General features: G+C 40.4%; 1 long non-coding RNA gene across 1 annotated transcript; it reads right to left on the bottom strand.

Annotated features, from left to right (window-relative positions):
• Positions 1 to 2,284: 2,284 nt before the first annotated feature.
• LOC114754212 (uncharacterized) lies at positions 2,285 to 17,670 on the bottom strand. The gene is made up of 3 exons (XR_003741136.1): positions 17,609 to 17,670; positions 7,292 to 7,297; positions 2,285 to 2,295 (listed from the first exon to the last, which is right to left on the bottom strand). It is a non-coding gene; the product is annotated as an uncharacterized LOC114754212 (long non-coding RNA).
• Between the last annotated feature and the right edge of the window lie 2,198 nt (positions 17,671 to 19,868).

The following is a 19,868-nucleotide window of genomic DNA, read 5'->3' as shown; positions in this document are numbered from 1 at the left end:
CTTGGGAGCCTTAATTAATTACCTAAGTTAGACTAAATGCCATGCAAAGTTATGAAAAGGGGTTTTTGGGTTTTTAACATTTAAATGAATGGTGCCAAAATTGAATGCAATGAAAACAAATCTAAGATACTATGTTTTTGGAGTTTTTAAGATAAAATGATGTAATGGAAGTGATTGATAGGAAATCTCTTGAAAATGGTTTTGTTGGCAATCATGGTTCACTTAAAACACTGGGAGTTTAACAAATCCATTAGGTTTTCTTAAATAAAAACCTCATTAACTCAATGAGTCCAAAGCTTTCATCAATGAACTCATTAATGAAAACTTTGTTTAGCTTCCCTAATGTCTAAATTTGGAATGATCATGCAATTGGCTCAATGTAACACATAATCAACTCAGTACCGAAACATAACCATGCAAGATAGGAGAGAATCATGAGAGTTACAATAAGCATATATGCAACCACATATATATAAGCATAAAATTCTACATCAATCAATCCAAATTACAAATATTAATCAGTAACCACTGATTACAGAATTAACCCAAGTGTCTAACTAAGACTTTACAATTCCTAGACCTAGGAAATCATAAACACATAGCTAGAAACTAAAGATTAAAACTAAAACTCGCCTTTGAAGCTTGGAAACTCATGCTACTCCACCATCTTCAAGAGTTGAAAAGCTTAGCTCATCATAGCCTTGGAATCAGCTCTAACCAGAGGTAGATCTTTAGCCATAACAGTAAGGTGATGAAGGAAATGAAAATGGATGATGAAGAAGTGCAAGAAAATGGAAGGTGAAGGAGATGGAGATGGAGGATTAGGGTTCTGTGGGAAAGATGAGAAGAGATGATGATAGAAAACGTAAGTGGTAGCTATCTCCTTATGTCTGACCTCACCCATACCCAAAATAGGGTTTCTAACCCGAAAATTGCGTGTATGGGTCGGTTCCTAGGGGTGGGTAGGTCAGAATTTCCCGAAATGGTCGGGTCTGAAATTTGTTGATACGAGGGGTTCGCCGTGGCAAACCATGGCAGAGAGCTTTGCTTCTTGACGGACGATGTTCGTCGCGGCGAAAGCAGAAGTGTGCCGCAGTGAACTGAGGCAGATGCTCCTGTCTTGCTTCTTGTGCCTTGAGTTCTTCAATTCTACCCCCAATCTTTAGTGTCCTACAATAAAAAGTAACAAATTGAAGTATTAATTGTCCTAGAAATTAATTGAATACAATTAATAACCAATTATGACAATTTTATCCTAAAAAAGACACTAACTTAAAGTAAGGACTCTTAATCTAAATTAAGCACAATTATCATTAAAAAAGGCCAAAAAATACCACAAAATCATGGATAATGTAATGAAAAGATAACAATAACTTGAGCTCAATCAAGCACAAGCATCAGAACCATCGCCCAGGCTGGCAGTACCAGTAGCAGACCCTGACAGCATCCAACAATGGATGACCCGCTTCAGTAAGCACAACCCACTCTTGTTCAATGGAACATTTGATATTCAAGCGGCGGAAGAGTGGATTAATCGCCTAGAGAAGATCTTCAAGGTACTGGACTGCTCATTAGAGCGAAAAGCCCAGATGGCGATATATAAGCTAGAGAAAGATGCTGATCGCTGGTGGAAAAACACTGAAATTCTTCTTGATGCTCGGAACACAACAGTGACTTGGGAAGTGTTCCTGGAGCAGTTCTATGAGAAGTATTTTCTGAGATCTATCTGAGATAAGAGAGAAGCAGAATTTCTGACTTTGAAGCAAAGAGATGACGAGCCTTTTGATGAGTACTTAGCTAAGTTCATCTGTCTCTCTCATTATTCAAGCTATCTACGATATAGAGATGATGAGAGGTGGACAACAGAGAAGATGGTTCGAGGATTGAGGCCATCATTGAGGGAGATGATTGCTCCCAGACAATTTGAACAATTCAACAAGGTAGTGGAGGCCTGCCGAATCACGAAAAGCAGCTTCAACCATCATCTAATGGTCAAGACAACTCCCAGAGTAGAGAAGGGAGGTCAAGGAGGTCAAGGTAGTACCTCATTTAATGTAAATAAGAAGAGGAAACAACCCTGGAATAACCGCAAGAACAAGAAAGGCGGTAAGGCACCAAAGGGCAAGGACTCTGCAAAGTATGACAAGAATCATGGTGACAGACCATGCATGGTTGGACAGAATGTTTGCTACACATGTGGCAAACCTAGACACTTCTCAAGAGAGTGCCCACAGAACACTAAGCAGGCAAGACCACGCACCCAGGGTCGAGTGTTTGCCCTCACAAGGGAAGAAGCTCGGAAATCTCTGGAGATGATCCAAGGTACGATCATGATTAACAATTTCCCGGTGATTGCAATGTTTGATTCAGGTGCTAGTCATTCTTTTATTTCATTTGCTTGTGTGGAAAGACTTGGCTTGAGTATAAATATATTGCCATATGATATTCATGTGTCTACCCCAACACAGAGTAGGGTAATTACATCTGATGTGTGCTTGAACTGCAAAGTTTGTTATAAGCATTGTTGCACTGCTATAGATTTGATATGCATGCCTTTCCATGAGATTGATGTGGTGATTGGACTAAATTGGCTGTCATCCCACAATATCCTAATGGACTGTAAGAATAAAACCCTAATCTTACCCACGAGAGATTTAGAGTTGAATTCAGAAGTTAGATTGAACTTTATTACAGAAGCCCAAGCGGGCAAATGCCTACGGAAAGGCTGTCAAGGATTCCTCATTTTCTTCTCGGTGCAAGTAGAGGTTGAGGAAGGGATAGGAGAAATCCCAGTGGTTAGGAAATTTTCAAAAGTGTTTCCGATAGAGATCATTAGATTACCCCCAGACAGAGAAGTATAATTCACAATTGACATTGTACCTGGAGCAGGACCAATTTCTAAGGCTCCTTATAGAATGGCTCCAAATGAAATTACAAAACTTAAGAAGCAGATAGAGGATTTACTTGAAAAAGGTTTTATTAGGCCAAGTGTATCACCATGGGGTGCTCCAGTGTTGTTTGTCAAGAAAAAGGATGGTAGTCTAAGGTTGTGCATAAACTACAGGGAGTTGAACAAAGTCAGAGTTAAGAACAAGTATACGCTCCCTAGGATAGATGATCTGTTAGACCAGCTAGTTGGAGCCAGTGTGTTCTCTAAGATTGATCTAAGATCTGGCTACCACTAACTCAAGATTAAGTCAGAAGATGTGCCTAAAATTGTGTTTAGAACTCGATATAGGCACTATGAATTCTTAGTGATGCCGTTTGGATTGACGAACGCACCTACGATATTCATGGACTACATGAATAGGATTTTTCATCCTTACCTGGATCAACTTGTGGTCATATTCATTGATGACATCTTAGTGTACTCCAAATCTCTGAAGAGCATGAAAGGCATTTGAGGATTGTCCTAAATACCTTGAAAGAGAAACAGCTGGTGGCTAAACTTAGTAAGTGCGAGTTTTGGCTCTAGGAAGTGCAATTTCTCAGCTATGTGATTTCCCGAGAGGGAATGGCGGTCGACCCCAGTAAGATTGAGGCAGTACTCAACTGGGAAAGACCCAAGATGGTGACTGAGATTAGAAGTTTTCTCAGACTAGCAGGGTATTACAAAAGATTCATCCAGGACTTTTCTCGAATTGCTCTCCCGTTGACCAAGTTAACCAGGAAGAACCAGTCGTTCTTGTGGGATGAGAAGAGTGAGGCTAGTTTCCAGGAGCTGAAGAGGAAGCTCACTTCTACTCCCGTACTTATACTTCCCGATCCTTCACAACCTTATATGGTTTATACAGATGCTAGTAAGCAAGGACTGGGATGTGTGCTTATACAACAAGGGTAGGTAGTAGCCTACGCCTCACGCCAGTTGAAATCTCACGAGGAGAATTACCCGACCCATGACCTGGAATTGGCAGCGATAGTTTATGCACTGAAGATATGGAGATACTATCGGTATGGAGCAACAATAGAATTGTTTTGTGACCACAAGAGCCTCAAGTACCTCCATGACCAGAAGGAGTTGAATATGAGACAACGAAGGTGGATGGACTTACTTAAAGACTATGATTTTCAGATTAAGTACCATCCAGGCAAAGCGAATGTAGTTGCGGATGCCTTAAGCAGAAAGGCAGTACAAGTAGCATCGCTTATGATCAGAGAGCAGAAGCTGGTAGAGGATTTCAGAGATTGGGGTCCTCTATATCAGATGTAGTTAGTAGAAGGAAATAGAGGTAGAACCCAGTTTACAGCCCTGCTTAAGGATCAAATCAGAGAAGCACAGTCATAAGATTGGCTAGCGAAAATTTTCAAAGAGAAGCTGTTTAGAGGCGAGAATAAGAACTTTGAAATTTCTGAGGAGGGGATGCTGAAGTTTAAAGGAAGAACCTATGTTCCCCAAGTGTCTGACCTCAGAAAAGAGATCTTGGCAGAAGCCCATAAGAGCAAGTATACTCTTCACCCAGGAATGACAAAGATGTATCATGATGTTAGAGAACTTTTTTAGTGGCCTGGAATGAAGAAGGATATTACGGAATATGTGACAAAGTGTCTTACCTACCAGAAGGTGAAGGTAGAACACTAGAAGCCTGCAAGAGAGTTGCAACCCCTGGATATCCTTGAGTGGAAATGGGATAGCATATCTATGGACTTTATAGTGGGGTTACTGGTGATAGCGTCGAAACATGATGCAATATGGGTGTGATTGAGCTCAAGTTTTTATTATCTTTTCATTACATTATCCATGATTTTGTGGTATTTTCTAGCCCTTTTTAATGATAATTGTGCTTAATTTAGATTACGAGTCCTTACTTTAAGTTAGTGTCTTTTTTAGGATAAAATTGTCATAATTGGTTATTAATTGTATTCAATTGATTTCTAGGACAATTGATACTTCAATTTATTGCTTTTTGTTGTAGGACACTAGAGATTGGGGCCAGAATTGAAGAACTCAAGGCACAAGAAGCAAGAGAGGAGCCTCTGCTTCAGTTCGTCACGACACACTTCTGCTTCGTTGTGGCGAACGTCGTCCGTCAAGAAGCAAAGCTCTTGCCATGGTTCACCGCGGTGAACCTATGTTTCACCGAGGCGAACCCCTTGTATCAGCAAATTTTAGACTCGACCATTTCGGGAAAATCTAACCTACCCACCCCCAGGAACCGACCCATACACGCAATTTTCGGGTTAGAAACCCTATTTTGGGTATGGTAAGGTCAGACCCTTATTTTTTAGCCACCACTTACGTTTTCTATCATCATCTCTTCTCATCTTTCCCACAGAACCCTAATCCTCCATCTCCATCTCCTTCACCTTCCATTTTTCCTGCACTTCTTCTTCATCCATTTTCATTTCCTTTATCTCCTTACTGTTATGGCTGAAGATTCACCTCTGGTTGGAGCTGATTCCAAGTCTATGATGAGCTAAGCTTTTCAACTCTTGAAGATGGTGGAGTAGCATGAGTTCCCAAGCTTCAAAGGGGAGTTTTAGTTTTAATCTTTAGTTTCTAGCTATGTGTTTATGATTTCCTAAGTCTAGGAATTGTAAAGTCTTAGTTAGACACTTGGGTTAATTCTGTAATCAGTGGTTACTGATTAATATTTGTAATTTGGATTGATTGATGTAGAATTTTATGCTTATATATATGTAGTTGCATATATGCTTATTGTAACTCTCATGATTCTCTCCTATTTTGCATGGCTATGTTTCAGTACTGAGTTGATTGTGTGTTACATTGAGCCAATTGCATGATCATTCCAAATTTACACATTAGGGAAGCTAAACAAAGTTTTCATTAATGAGTTCACTAATGAAAGCTTTGGACTCATTGAGTTAATGAGGTTCTTATTAAGAAAACCTAATGGATTTTGAAACTCCCAATATTTAAGTGAACTATGATTGCCATTAAAACCATTTTCAAGAGATTTTCTATCAATAATTTCCATTACATCATTATTATCTTAAAACACCAAAAACATAGTATCTTAGATTTGTTTTCATTGCATTCAATTTTGGCTCCACTCATTTAAATGTTAAAAACCCAAAAACCCCTTTTTATTACTTTGCATGGCATTTAGTCTAACTTAGGTAATTAATTAAGGCTCCCAAGCATGAAATGACCCGGGTTTGCATTATACTGCATAGCTTGGATTTATTTTTTGAGTGAGAACCCCAAAGCGAACGACGAAAGGCTCTCTTCAAGTGGCGCCATTGCCGGGGAGCCAAGAAATTGGTTCTCTAGGTTAGCTTGTGCTAATTGGTTGTCAATTGAAGTTTTGATCTTGTTGGGTAGCATCTTAGGTAGTTTAGTTGCATATTTGTTCATAGTATAGGTTTTCATCTTGCATAGCATCAAAATTTTTGGAAATACAAACAAATATACTGATTTTCTTGATTTTCAGCATCTCTTACGTTGCATCAGTGAAGTCCAGTATCTGATAAGCATTCTGTGACACTTCGCCGTGGCCAACTTTCTCCTTCGCTGCGGCCAACTATTTGAAAAACCAAAGGATTCCTCTCGAGATACCTTCACCGCGGCACACCTTTTCTTTCGCCGCGGCCAACTCCCTGCAATCAGATATTTGGTCGCCTTTGTCAACCTTTGCCGGGGCCAACCTCTGCTTTCGCCGCGATGAACTATTTTGGAAAATTTTGAAACTTACACTTTTTGCTTCTTTTTCTGTGCATACATACTCATACTCACCCATACACTTGCATACTTAGCCATACACTTGCATTCATCACATTGCATGCTTTTAGTTGACTTTGTGTGCTGCAAGTCAATTTTATTTGCTCTTTCTCTTGTGACTGTTATCTTGCATGCCACAGAAAATAAAACTTGTACCCTATAACCCTGAGATTGAGAGAAGACTCAGAGAGATAAGAAGGGACAAGTGAGTTGGTGATTGAGTAAGAGAATATTTATGTGGAATCTAACCTATCTAGTAGTGAGATTAAGCCTACTGACCAAGAGATAATGGCTGAATTACCACAAAACCAACCTAATCCTAACCTAAATGCTAATCAAGTGAGGAATGGTGGTAATGGTGAACAAGAGAGAGTAGGAGAAAATAATGGAAACCCTAGAAGAAGAACAATTAGAGAAGCCACAACTTCTGATGTAAATTTTGATCCTTTTACTGCGGCTTGTCCAAATTTTGAAGTTAACTTTGAGATTAAAGGTTTATTGATTAACTCTCTTCCCAAATTTCATGGCTTGACAGGAGAAGACCCATACCTCCATCTGTAATCTCTTTCCATGATTTGTCAGAGTATGAAGCCTGTGGGAGCATCATTGGACCAAGTGCTATGGAAGGTTTTTCATCTATCCTTGGAAGGAAAAGCTAGGGAATGGTACATGAGCCTCCCAAGACATGTAGCTGATGTATACCACAGTTGGGGGAACTTAAGGAAGGCATTTCTAGAGAAATACTTTCTTGCTTCTCGTACTTCATCAATGAGGAAGGAGATTTATTCTGCCAAGCAAGACTATGACGAATCTCTCTATGATTACTGGAATAGATTTCAGGACCTACTTTCAAGATGCCCACATCATCAAATTCTGGATGAACAACTGGTGCAGTACTTCTATGATGGGTTGAAGAACCAAGAGAAGGGTATGTTGGATGCTGCATCAGGAGGATCTTTGATAGACTCCACTGCTGAGGAGGCTTGGGATTTGATAAAGAAGATGGCCCTGAATCATCAACAACATGGTGTGAGAGATACTAGAGGAGTGCATGAGGTGGGAGCTGCTTTGATGCACAGTAGGAGAATGGACGCTTTGGAATCAAAAGTAGATTCTTTGGAAAGCAAAGTGACATCTCAATTGTCTTTGATCACTGCTGAATTGAAGAATATGAGTGTGCATCACCCATCCGCTCCTATGGACATTACAGCGCCTAGTTGTGAAACATGTGGATCAGTCATGCATATTTCTAGCGTTTGTCCAGACCGCTATGAGGAAGTGTCTGCAGTCTTCCAAGGCCGTCCAAATCAAAAATGGGACCCTTACTCCAACACTTACAATGAGAGATGGAAAGCAAACCCTCGATTGGGCTGGAGGAATGATGATAGTAGACCTCTAAACAGATTTCAGAAGAGTGGAGGAGCTGGTCCATCTTCAAACCAGTTCTAAAACCAATCTCAAGCCCTAACTGTCCCACCTAAGGATGAAACAAATCAACTCCTACAAAATATGATGGCCTTAATGAAGGAAGAAAGGGCTGCTAACGCTACTCAGTTCAACACCTTAGCTTCTCTAATTCAACAAGACTCATCCAAGAATGATGCCAGATTTAGTGCTTTGGAAAAGAGGATGGAGCAATGGGAGACTAAATCTGAGAACATTAACTCCTATGTAACTCAGTTGTCAAACAACATGAGTGAGCAACAAGCAAGGAGCAGTGGCACAATCCCCTCCAACACTGTTATCAATCCTAAGGGCTTGAATGCTATTACCCTTAAGAGCGGGAAGCAAGTGAAATTCAGAGAAGAGGAGGATGAAGTTATAGATGAGGAGATCTTTTGTGATGAGCTGCCACAAGCACCTTCAAAAGAGAAGCAGTCTGAAAGCTCTAAGGAGAAGAGGCTAAAGCTGAAAGAAGCCTCAAAAGAACATGATGGCAAGGGGACAATTGTGGAATCTGAGCCAAGCAATCATGGAGCCTCAAGCAAGGAAGGTAAGGAGGTAAACATCAATGAACTACCTTTCCCTAATGCTTATTTGAAAAATGTGAAAATGGGTAAGGAGAGGCAAGATCATGAGTTGCTTGAGACATTTAGGAAAGTAGAAGTGAATATACCCTTGCTTGACCTGATTAAAAATATTCCTAAGTATGCTAAGGTCTTAAAAGAATTATGCACTCAAAAGAGGAGATTTAAACCTAATGAAAGAGTCCAATTACCCTCTAATGTGTCTGCATTATTTAAACCCCAAATTCCTGTAAAGTGTCAAGACCCTGGATCTTTCACTATCCCTTGCACTATAGGAAAGGTTACTATAGGGGGAGCCTTGTTAGATCTAGGTGCAGCCATTAATGTCATGCCTAAGTCTGTATACACCTCTCTAGGAGTTAAGACTCTTAAGTCTACTACTGTTGTGCTCCAATTAGTTGATAGGACTATTAGGTATCCTGAGGGCATTATTGAAGACATTTTAGTCCAAGTTAAGGGATTGGTGTTTCCTGCTGATTTTTATGTGCTTGACATGTCTTCTGAACTTGTAAATGACACTACACTCATCCTTGGTCGACCTTTCTTAAGGACTGCTAATACCATGATTAGCATGAAAGAGGGCACCATAACTATGGAGGTGGGTGATAATAAAGTTTCTTTTAACATATATGAAGCAATGAAACATCCTTATGAGGACTATTCACTTTTGGGGGTTAACATGATAGACATTGCTGTTGAGGATGCTTGTTCTGAAGTTGAATTGCAAAATGACTCTTTCTATTCTGATATTTACACTGATGAATCTATTAATGAGAATGAATCCATCTCTTCCTTTTCATCTCTTTACTCTACACCTTCTACTTGCTCATGTGGTGGTGATGTTACATGTCTTGATTGTATTGTGGTTAATTGCATGCTTTCTATCCCACACACATTTTCTGTTTCCTCCCTTGACTCCAAAGTAGACTTTGATTCCTCTATTATTAGTGATGATTCCCTTGGGGAAAGGTTTCCTGTTGTTGTTTCAGATATGGAAGAAGAAGTCATGGAGAAGAATCCCTCTAAGGCAGTTGCTGTAGATCAACTAGAAGTTGGTTCAACGCTTAGAGAGGAAGTTAACTACAAGGCTGAGGAATTATCATTGGTTGAAGGAAAGAGGAGTAATCTGTTCTCTCTTGAAATTCATAAATTGATTCCTTCTATTGTGCAACCACCTACACTTGATTTGAAACCCTTACCACCCACTTTGAAATATGCTTTCCTTGAGTCTAATGAACAACTACCTGTTATAATTGCTAACTCACTGTCTGAGAGTGAGGAAGAGAGACTCTTATCTGTTTTCAGGGAGCATAGAAGGGTAATAGGTTGGACACTAGCAGATATACCTGGAATTAGTCCTGCTGTGTGCACACATAGAATTTTACTGAATGAGGAATCAAAACCAGTGAGACAACCCCAAAGAAGATTGAACCCTCTCATATTAGATGTAGTTAAGAAAGAAATAACTAAATTGTTGAGTACTGGGATAATATATCCAATTTCTGATAGTGAGTGGGTCAGTCCGGTGCATGTTGTGCCAAAGAAGAGTTGGGTAACAGTAGTAAGGAATGAAAGGGATGAGTTAATTCCTACAAGGGTTCAAAACTCATGGCATGTGTGCATAGACTATAGGAGACTTAATGATGCAACACGTAAGGATCATTTTCCTATACCCTTCATTGACCAAATGTTGGAGAGTCTAGCTGGCAAGTCTCATTATTGCTTTTTAGATGGCTTTTCTGGCTATTTTCAGGTACCCATAGCCCCCGAAGATCAGGACCAAACCACTTTCACATGCCCCTTTGGTACCTTCGCTTATCAAAGGATGCCATTTGGGTTATGTAACGCTCCAGGCACCTTTCAAAGGTGCATGATGGCGATTTTTAGTGATCTCTTAGAACACAATATGGAGGTTTTCATGGATGATTTTACGGTTTATGGGGAGAGCTTTGATCAGTGCCTAAATAGCCTAAGGTAAGCTCTAAAGAGATACATAGCAAAAATCTTGTTTTGAACTTTGAGAAATGTCATTTCATGGTGGGCAATGGCATAGTGTTAAGTCACCTCATCTCTAATAAGGGGATTGAGGTTGATAGGGCTAAAATTGAAGTTATATCATCTTTGCCTTATCCTACTTGTCTGAAAGACTTGAGATCTTTTCTTGGGCATGCAGGGTTTTATAGGCGCTTTATTAAAGATTTTAGTAAAGTTGCCTTGCCCCTTTCTACTCTTCTTAAAAAGGATGTTGAATTTAATTTTGATGAAAAATGTAGACATGCCTTTGATACTCTTAAGTCTATGCTTGTTTCACCTCCTATTTTGACTGCACCCAACTGGAATTTACATTTTGAACTCTCATGTGATGCTTCTAATTATGCAGTGGGTGCTATGCTTGGTCAGAAGGAAGAGAAGCAATCTAGAGTTATAGCCTATGCCTCTAAAACACTTGACCTAGCTCAAGTCAACTATACTACCACTGAGAAAGAAATGTTTGCCAATGTATTTGCTTTAGACAAGTTTAGACAATATCTAATCAATTCTCGAGTGGTTGTGTATACAAATCATGCAGTTGTCCGCTATTTGCTCAAAAAGCCACAATCTAAACCAAGATTGATTAGATGGGCTTTATTGCTTCAGGAGTTTGATATTGAGATTAAGGATAGACCCGGGGCAGTGAATCAAGTAGCCGATCACCTGAGTAGGCTACCGGAAGACACAAGGGGAGTAGATTCTTCTAACTTGACTTGTGATTCTTTTACCGATTTAGCTTTATGTTCTGTGGTTACATTAGAGCCTTGGTATGCTAATATTGTCAATTATCTCATGTCTGGACTCACTCCTCCCTTTATGTCTAGATTTCAGGCACAAAAGCTTTGTAACGAGTCAAAGTATTACATTTGGGATGCCCCTCATCTGTGGAGGATGTGCAGTGACCAAGTAATACGTAAGTGTGTGCCGGAGGAAGATTTTGAACCTATTATTTTCAGCTTGCCATTCCATGGTTTGTGGTGGTCACTTTAGTGCAAGGAGGACATCTAGAAAGGTCTTAGATTCAGGATTTTATTGGCCCACTCTCTTCAAAGACTCTTTTACATTTTGTAGATCTTGTGACAAGTGTCAACGATTTGGGGGGTTGGGAAAAAGACATGAGATGCCTCAACAGCCCCTTCTATTTTGTGAGATTTCTTAGGTTTGGGGAATTGACTTTATGGGACCCTTTCCTTCTTCCCCTGGTTTTGTATATATTTTATTAGCCGTAGATTATGTATCCAAGTGGACTGAAGCTATACCTTGCAGAAAAGATGATGCCCCAACTGTACATAGATTTCTAAAATCACACATTTTCTGTAGGTATTGGATCCCTAGGGCTATAGTGAGTGATCGGGGAACACATTTTTGTAATAGGATAGTCAACAGCCTATTGTCCAAATTTGGTGTCACCCATAAAATCTCTACTGCCTATCACCCCCAAACCAATGGCCAAGCTGAAATATCTAATAGGCAAGTGAAGCATATTCTGGAGAAAATGGTAAAGCCATCCAAGAAGGACTGGAGCTCACATTTAGAAGAAGCATTATGGGCTTACCAAACTGCATACAAATCACCCATTAGCATGTCTCCCTACCGCTTAGTTTATGGAAAGCCATGTCACTTGCCAGTGGAGCTGGAACACAAAGCTTATTGGGCGGTCAAGCAGTGCAACATGAATATAGAGTCCTCTAGCATGGAAAGGAAGCTGCAATTGCAAGAGCTGGAGGAGATTAGACTTGAAGCTTATGAGAACTCCAGACTTTACAAGGAGAAGACCAAATTTGTGCATGATCGGGGTATCTTGAGAAAGGAATTCAAGGAAGGCGATAGAGTGCTGTTGTACAAGGCTCAATTTACCTTCAAGCAAGGAAAATTCAACACCAGATGGGATGGGCCATACACAGTCACTAAAGCGCACAATTTCGGTATAGTGGAGCTACTACACGAGGAAACCGGGGCCAGATTCAAAGTTAATGGCCATCTACTGAAGCTCTACCATGAGAACCAAAAGCCTTCTTAACTCCTTGGTCGTTTCTTTCCTTCACTCATTTACATGCTTTTGCTTAATTATTGATCTTGCTATGTTTTGTGCATTGTATGTTGAATGAGTGTGGGGGAGAAACCCTTTTCAGTAGGAAAGTAGTGTAGTTCTTGTTTGAATTCAATAAAACCCCCTAAAAGTTTTGATCTCTACCCTATCTTATTTTGTGCTTGATGATTTGGTGCTTGTAATGAATTATATGATTCAAATTGATTGAGAAAGTTTGTCTGTGGTATTGAAAGAGAGCCTTATCTTGTCGTTCGCTTAGAGGTTCTCGCTCAAAAATTATCCAAGCTATGCAGTAGTGCAAACTCGGGTCGTTCTCTTTTGGGAGCCTAAATTAGATGTCTAAGTTAGATTAATGCTATGCAGAGTGATGAAAAAGGGGGTTTTTGGTGTTTTTAGCCATTAATGAAATGCCAAAACTAAATGCAATGAATACTAATCTAAGTTACTATGTTTTGGATTTTTCTAAGATAGTGGTAATGAAGTGAAGTTAATGATATGAAATCTCTTGAATACAGCTTTGAAGCAATCATAGTTCAAAATAATTTTGGGAGTAGAAATCACCAAGTCTTCTAATGAAAACCTTAAAGAACTCTTTAAGTCTAGGATCTTAATCAATGTCACCCATTTCATAAGATCCTATTAAGCTCACTTGGTGTGTGTATTAAGATTAATTAATGCACTTGGTTAAATGCAAGCTCAGATCAACTCAACAATCACACATTACCATGCAGGACAGAGAGTATCAACAGGGATGCATAGAAACATATATGTAACCACATATATTAAAGCTCAAATTCAACATTAACTAATCCAATACACAAAATGATCATCCAGAATTGATTACAACCATAATCAAAATAGTTCAGCTCAAATTTACAAATCCTAGACCTAGAAATTCATAAATAAAGAACTAGAACTCATAGATGAAGCTACTCCCCTTTTAAGCTCTTGGAACTCATGCTCCTTCCACCATATTCAAGAGTTGAGAAGCTTAGCTAGTCATAACTCTTGAACCAACTCCAACTAGATATTGTTCTTCAGCCATGGCAGCAGCAGATGGAAGAAATGGAAATGGGATTAGGGTTTCTGAGATGAAATGAGAGAAGAGGATGAAAAATATGAAGGTGGAGGCTGAATGATAGTCATCTCCTGTCATCATACCCAAAATAGGGTTTCTAACCCGAAACTTACGTGCATGGGTCGGTTTTTGGGGATGGGTAGGTCAAAATTTCCCGAAATGGTCAGGTCTGAGATTTGCTGCTTTGAGAGGTTCACCGCGGCGAAACATGGCAGAGACCTGTCTTCACGGGTGGGTTTTCGCCGCGGCGAAGTGAGATGTTGGCCGCGGCGAACTTAGGCAGAGGATCTTCTCTTGCTTCTTTTGCCTTGAGTTCTTCAACTCTGGCCCCAAATCTTTAGTGTCCTACAATAAAAAGTAACAAATTGAAGTATCAATTGTCCTAGAAGTTAATTGAATCCAATTAACAACCAATTATGACAATTTAATCCTCAAAATGACACTAACTTAAAGTAAGCACCATAAATCTCAGTTAAACACAATTTTCATTAAAAAGGGACCAGAAAGTATGACAAAATCATGGATAATGATATGAAAAGAAACTAACATTTTGAGCTCAATCAAATCCCCCCACACTTAGACCTTTGTACTCCTGAACAAAGCGCGAGAATAATTCAAAGTGACACTAGAACAAAGAGAAATACTACCATGCTTAAAGATGAAAGTAGAAGATTAGTAAGAAATTCTCACGGAGTTGACATCAGTAAACAAGGACATGCTAAGAAAATGAGGACAAAGGAAAATTAACTTAAAAGATTGATTAAGAAAGATCCATCTCACAGATAAGTGTTTCACTCTTAACTCACTTGTCTTTAGGGTTATTTCACTCCAAGTCTACTCAATCCAATTTCTACCATAGGCTTGTAATAATTCTACCTCTCCACCGTGGGAAACAACTTTGCAAATCAAGAGGACTTTTAAGGGTCAAAATTTTGAATGGAGGTCAGTCGGAATGAATGAAATGAGAATGAACATGAAAATGAAAATGAGTACGAACATACAAATTATTAAGACAAAATTAGTCTAAATAAAAACTGGGAGAGAAGTTACTTATTTTTAATATTTATATCTCTCTCTCTTTTTTTTTTTTTGGCTGAGCAACTTCTCTCTCTCTCTCTCTTTCTTCTCTTTTTTTTTATTTTTCTTCTTTTTTTTTTTATGTTGCATGCATGTACTCAAGATGAAGGCTCAAAAGGGTTTGCAATGGTAAAATGATTAGGTTTGTGTTTGGGAAATGCGGGTATGAAATCGAATGCCTCTATCATTTTTACAAAAATTGATTCGCTGAGCTTCGATTAAGAACGAAAACAAGTTCTAGAGAAATATGAACTAAGCAGATTCACTCAATTTAATAACTTAAGGTCCAAAAATCCTTCCAACAAGGCTCAAATCTCAATTAGTCAATCTCAAAAGTTAACAACCACATAGTCATAATTTCAAAGCACATCATCATTTACTATCTGTCAAAAACATGAGAATAACTAGTCTAAGTTCAACCCTCATTTAAAAGCATGAAAATTTTCTAAAAGCACTAGTACAATTTGAACTTTTCTACTAATTTTGAGAAAGGATGCAGGAGTATGAAGATTCTAAGCCGGGAAAAATTTTTGAAAACCAGCTGAGATTGCAAGGAATTTATTAAATTTTTTTTTTTAAGGGTTCGCCGCGGCGAAACAAGAGGGTCACCGCGGCGAAACATGCCCGAATGGCTTATTATTCGTGAAAGAGGAGGCTTCGCCGCGGCGAAACATGGCAGAAAGCGAAAATTCCTGTGCAATTTCAACTCTTCAGCAACTAAACTCAAAATATTCACAATTAAACCAATCTATCAGTTCAAAAACACCTCAAAATCATCTAAATGCATGGATGCACGAGAAGCATTTGCTAAAATCCACAATATAGACCTCCCCCACACTTAAACACAACATTGTCCTCAATTTGTGAATTAGGGACAGCAAATAATGCAAGGAGGCTCAGAAGTGAAAATAGAACAAAGATTAAAGCAAACTAATCAGAAATCAGCCAAGTGAACAAGCGTAAAAACCAATGAGGCACCATAAAGTGTAAGAAACAATCCAGCCTCAAAACAACACAAGAAACAAAAGAACTAAAGAAAAGAACAGAAAACCACAAAAACAGAAAACTAAGACTGATGCTCAGGGTCAGCTGCTCCAGATCCTGACGGTCCTGCATCCGATGTGCCTGCTCCGTCCATACCCATATGGTGCTGTGGTTCCTCCTCCTCAGCCGGTAAAGTGAAGTTCAAACGATCCGTAAGCAAAGCATCAAAACAGCGGCGGTAGCGACGTTCTCGCTCATAGAGGGCGTCACGGTCCTTCTGCCGCTTTATCTCCCGAATGAGTGTAACGCGAATCTGATGAACTTCCTCAGATAGCTCGTCAATATCATCGGCAAGCGTGTCTAAGGTGACGGGCTGGGGGGGTTCGGGAACATCAGGGCCTTCCTCGGCTGGATCAGTGGCGGCCTGGCCTGCACTAACATCGTATACGGGGTGGACAAGTGGGTGGGGTGCAATGGTGGGCAGTTTAAGACGCTCAAACCGGAATAGAGGTGCAGGCTCAAAGTAGCTGTCATCATCAAATGAAGGAACTCCGCACTTGCGGAAAAGGTCAGAAACAAGATGGGGAAAGACGATGCTATTGGTGACTTTTTTGGTATTGACGGAATAATGGAGGGCGGATTGAATGATTTCAGCTACATCAAAGGATTTGCCGGTCATGAGGAGAAAAACAATAAGAGCTTGGCGTTTGGGGAGGTTCTGGAGGTGGGAAGTAGGTAGGATGTTATTGCAGACTAAGTGTAGCCACGGCTTTGCCTCAGGCCGAAAATCAGAACGTTTTAGGTACAGTTCAGCAGTGCGGGGACGATGCCAAGTGGCACCATCCCGGCATAGGGTCTGGAGGATCTCATCATAAGGATAATTATCACTATAATGGGAGTACTGACAATTACGGACTACAGGAAGCCGGTAGTGGTCTCTTATGTTAAAAATAGTGAAAGTGTAGTTCACATGCTTGCCCCGGAAAGGAATGGATAGCATACCATGAAGACGGGCGTAGGTGTAGAAATGGCGGACAAAGACATCATTACCATTAGCTCGTGGGCGAGCCAATTCAAGCATTTGGGATTCCTGAAGTCTTTGGACAAAAGGATGGTCGGATGGTTCAAGGGGAAAGGCTCTCTCCCTAAGGAGGGGGCGCTTGTCCACTACCCTATAGATGGAATCATAGGTTATGGGTCCCTCAGAGTCAGACTCAGGCTCAGACACGGGTAAAGGTTCAGGGTTTGGGTTTTTGGTGCGAGGCATATCCTGAAGCAACAACAGAAAGAACACTAATCACAACAAAAAGACCTACAACCTAAACAACACAGAAATGAACAAACTTAAAACCTAACAGGGGCAAATGGTTAGTTAATGATTCATAGGTTTTCAGAGGACTAAAAATTTTCAAAATTAAGCAAATAGATTAATTAAAAAGACAATGCACTATGAATCATTAGATAACCTACAGGCCACGCAACTACACTAACCACAAACTAATCCAATAGCAAAAACCAGAACAAATAAACTAATAAACCACTAAATTATACTAAACTAAAGGAAAGAACAAGGGAAAAGGAAGAACATACCAAGGAGGGGAGAACGAACACGGACGGGGAGAACGCCGAACACACACACGAAACAGAGCAAGGCCGAAGAGCACACACACACGACGCCGAACAAGCTGAACGAGAGAGGAGACGCTGAGCGGCGGAAGGAAATAGAATGAGAGCAGAGCACGCCTGCGGTTTCGAAGTAGAAGACGAGCAGGGGGAAGGGAGAGGAAAGGGAGGGGCCGACGGTTTGAGAGAAGGGGGGCGACGGTTTTGAAATTAGAGGGGAATAAATAGGGGTTTAATGGAGTGGGACAGTGAAAAGACCAAAATGGGCTGCAGGGAAAAGGGGGTGGGCGGCTCAGATTGGGGCAATACAGGAAAACCACTCGAAAAATCAGCAAAACCGAAACGGCGCACCGCAGAAACGGCACGTTTGCCGCGGCAAACTATGCCTGAGAAGAAAAGCAACGGAAGAAAGACGTTTCCGCGGCCAAACATAAGTTCGCCGCGGCGAAACAATCCCGAGAGGAAACACACAGGAAGAAAGACATTTCGCCGCGGCCAAACATAAGTTCGCCGCGGCGAAACAATCCCGAGAGGAAACACACAGGACGGCCGAGTTTCGCCGCGGCGAAAGGACAAGTTGCCGCGGCGAAACACCACAGAACGCACAGAGAAAAACAAAAAACACTAAAACCCAGATAAACACAACAACCAACAACAGACAAGGCTGGATATTTCAAAAACTTTAGAAAATGCCTCAAAAGAGATCAAGAGGTGTTCAACAAATCCATGAATAGGCAGTATACCACAGATAAAATTCCTCAATCAAATTGAATCATATAATTCACTTAAAACACCAATTCATCAGGCATGAAACAAGATAGGAGAGAGATCAAAAACTACCAGGGGAGTCTTATTGAAATTAGCTATAACTACTCTACTTTCCTACTGAAGGGAGTTTCTCCCCCACACTCATTCAACATACAACACATGCAACATAACAAGATTAACAAATAAGCAAAAGCATGTAAATGAGTGAAGGAAAGAAACTACCAGGGAGCTAAGGGGGTTTCTGGTTCTCATGGTAGAGCTTCAACTGATGGCCATTAACTTTAAGGTTTGCTCCAGTTTTCTCATCGAGAAGCTCCACCATTCCAAAATTATGCACCTTTGTGACTGTGTAAGGCCCATCCCAACGGGTGTTGAACTTTCCTTGCTTAAATTTGAATCTGGCCTTAAACATCAGCACTTTGTCTCCCACCTTGAAGTTCTTCCGTAGGAGACCCTTATCATGCACCAATTTTGTCTTCTCCTTGTAAAGTCTAGCGCTCTCATAAGCCTCCAATCTCAGTTCCTCAAGCTCTTGCAGCTGCAACTTCCTCTCCACCCCAGAAGATTGTAAATCCATGTTGCATTGTTTGACTGCCCAATATGCCTTATGCTCCAACTCTACTGGTAGATGGCATGCTTTGCCAAAGACTAAACGATAAGGAGACATTCCAATTGGCGACTTATAGGCAGTTCTGTAGGCCCACAATGCTTCCTCTAATCTTAGGCTCCAATCTTTCTTGGATGGTTTGACTATCTTCTCCAAGACTTGTTTCACTTCTCGATTGGACACTTCAGCTTGGCCATTAGTTTGGGGGTGATATGCAGTGGAGACTTTGTGGGTGACACCAAATTTAGAAAACAAGTTATCTACCACTTTATTACAAAAATGGGTACCTCTATCACTAACCACAGCCCTTGGAATCCCAAACCTACAGAAAATGTTGGACTTAAGAAACTTAGAAACCGCTTGGGCATCATCTTTTCTAGTAGGTACAGCCTCTATCCATTTGGAAACATAATCAACAGCCAGAAGAATGTATATAAAACCAAAGGACGAAGGAAAGGGACCCATGAAATCAATCCCCCAAACATCAAAAATTTCGCAAAACAGTAAAGGTTGTTGAGGCATTTCATGTCTTTTACCTAACCCCCCAAAACGTTGACATTTGTCACAGGACCGACAAAAATCATAAGAATCTTTAAAAAGGGTTGGCCAGTAAAAACCAGAATCTAGAATTTTCCTAGATGTTCTCCTTGCACTGAAATGACCACCACAAACCATTGAATGGCAAGCTGTAATGACAGACTCAAACTCTTCACTAGGCACACACTTTCTGATAACTTGGTCACTACATATCCGCCATAAGTGAGGGGCATCCCAGATGTAGTGCCTCGATTCGCTTTGAAGTTTTTGTGCCTGAAATTTAGACATGAAAGGAGGGGTGAGTCCGGTTATAAGATAATTAACAATATGCGCATACCAAGGCTCTTTAACAGCTAGAGCACATAATACTGAATCAGGAAAGGAATCACAGGTGAGTTCAGAAGAGT

Source organism: Neltuma alba, unplaced genomic scaffold, assembly GCF_004799145.2.
Source record: "Neltuma alba isolate B1F8T4 unplaced genomic scaffold, ASM479914v2 tig00010114_pilon, whole genome shotgun sequence".
Classification (NCBI taxonomy): domain Eukaryota; kingdom Viridiplantae; phylum Streptophyta; class Magnoliopsida; order Fabales; family Fabaceae; genus Neltuma; species Neltuma alba.
This window is presented reverse-complemented; position numbering and strand designations above follow the sequence as displayed.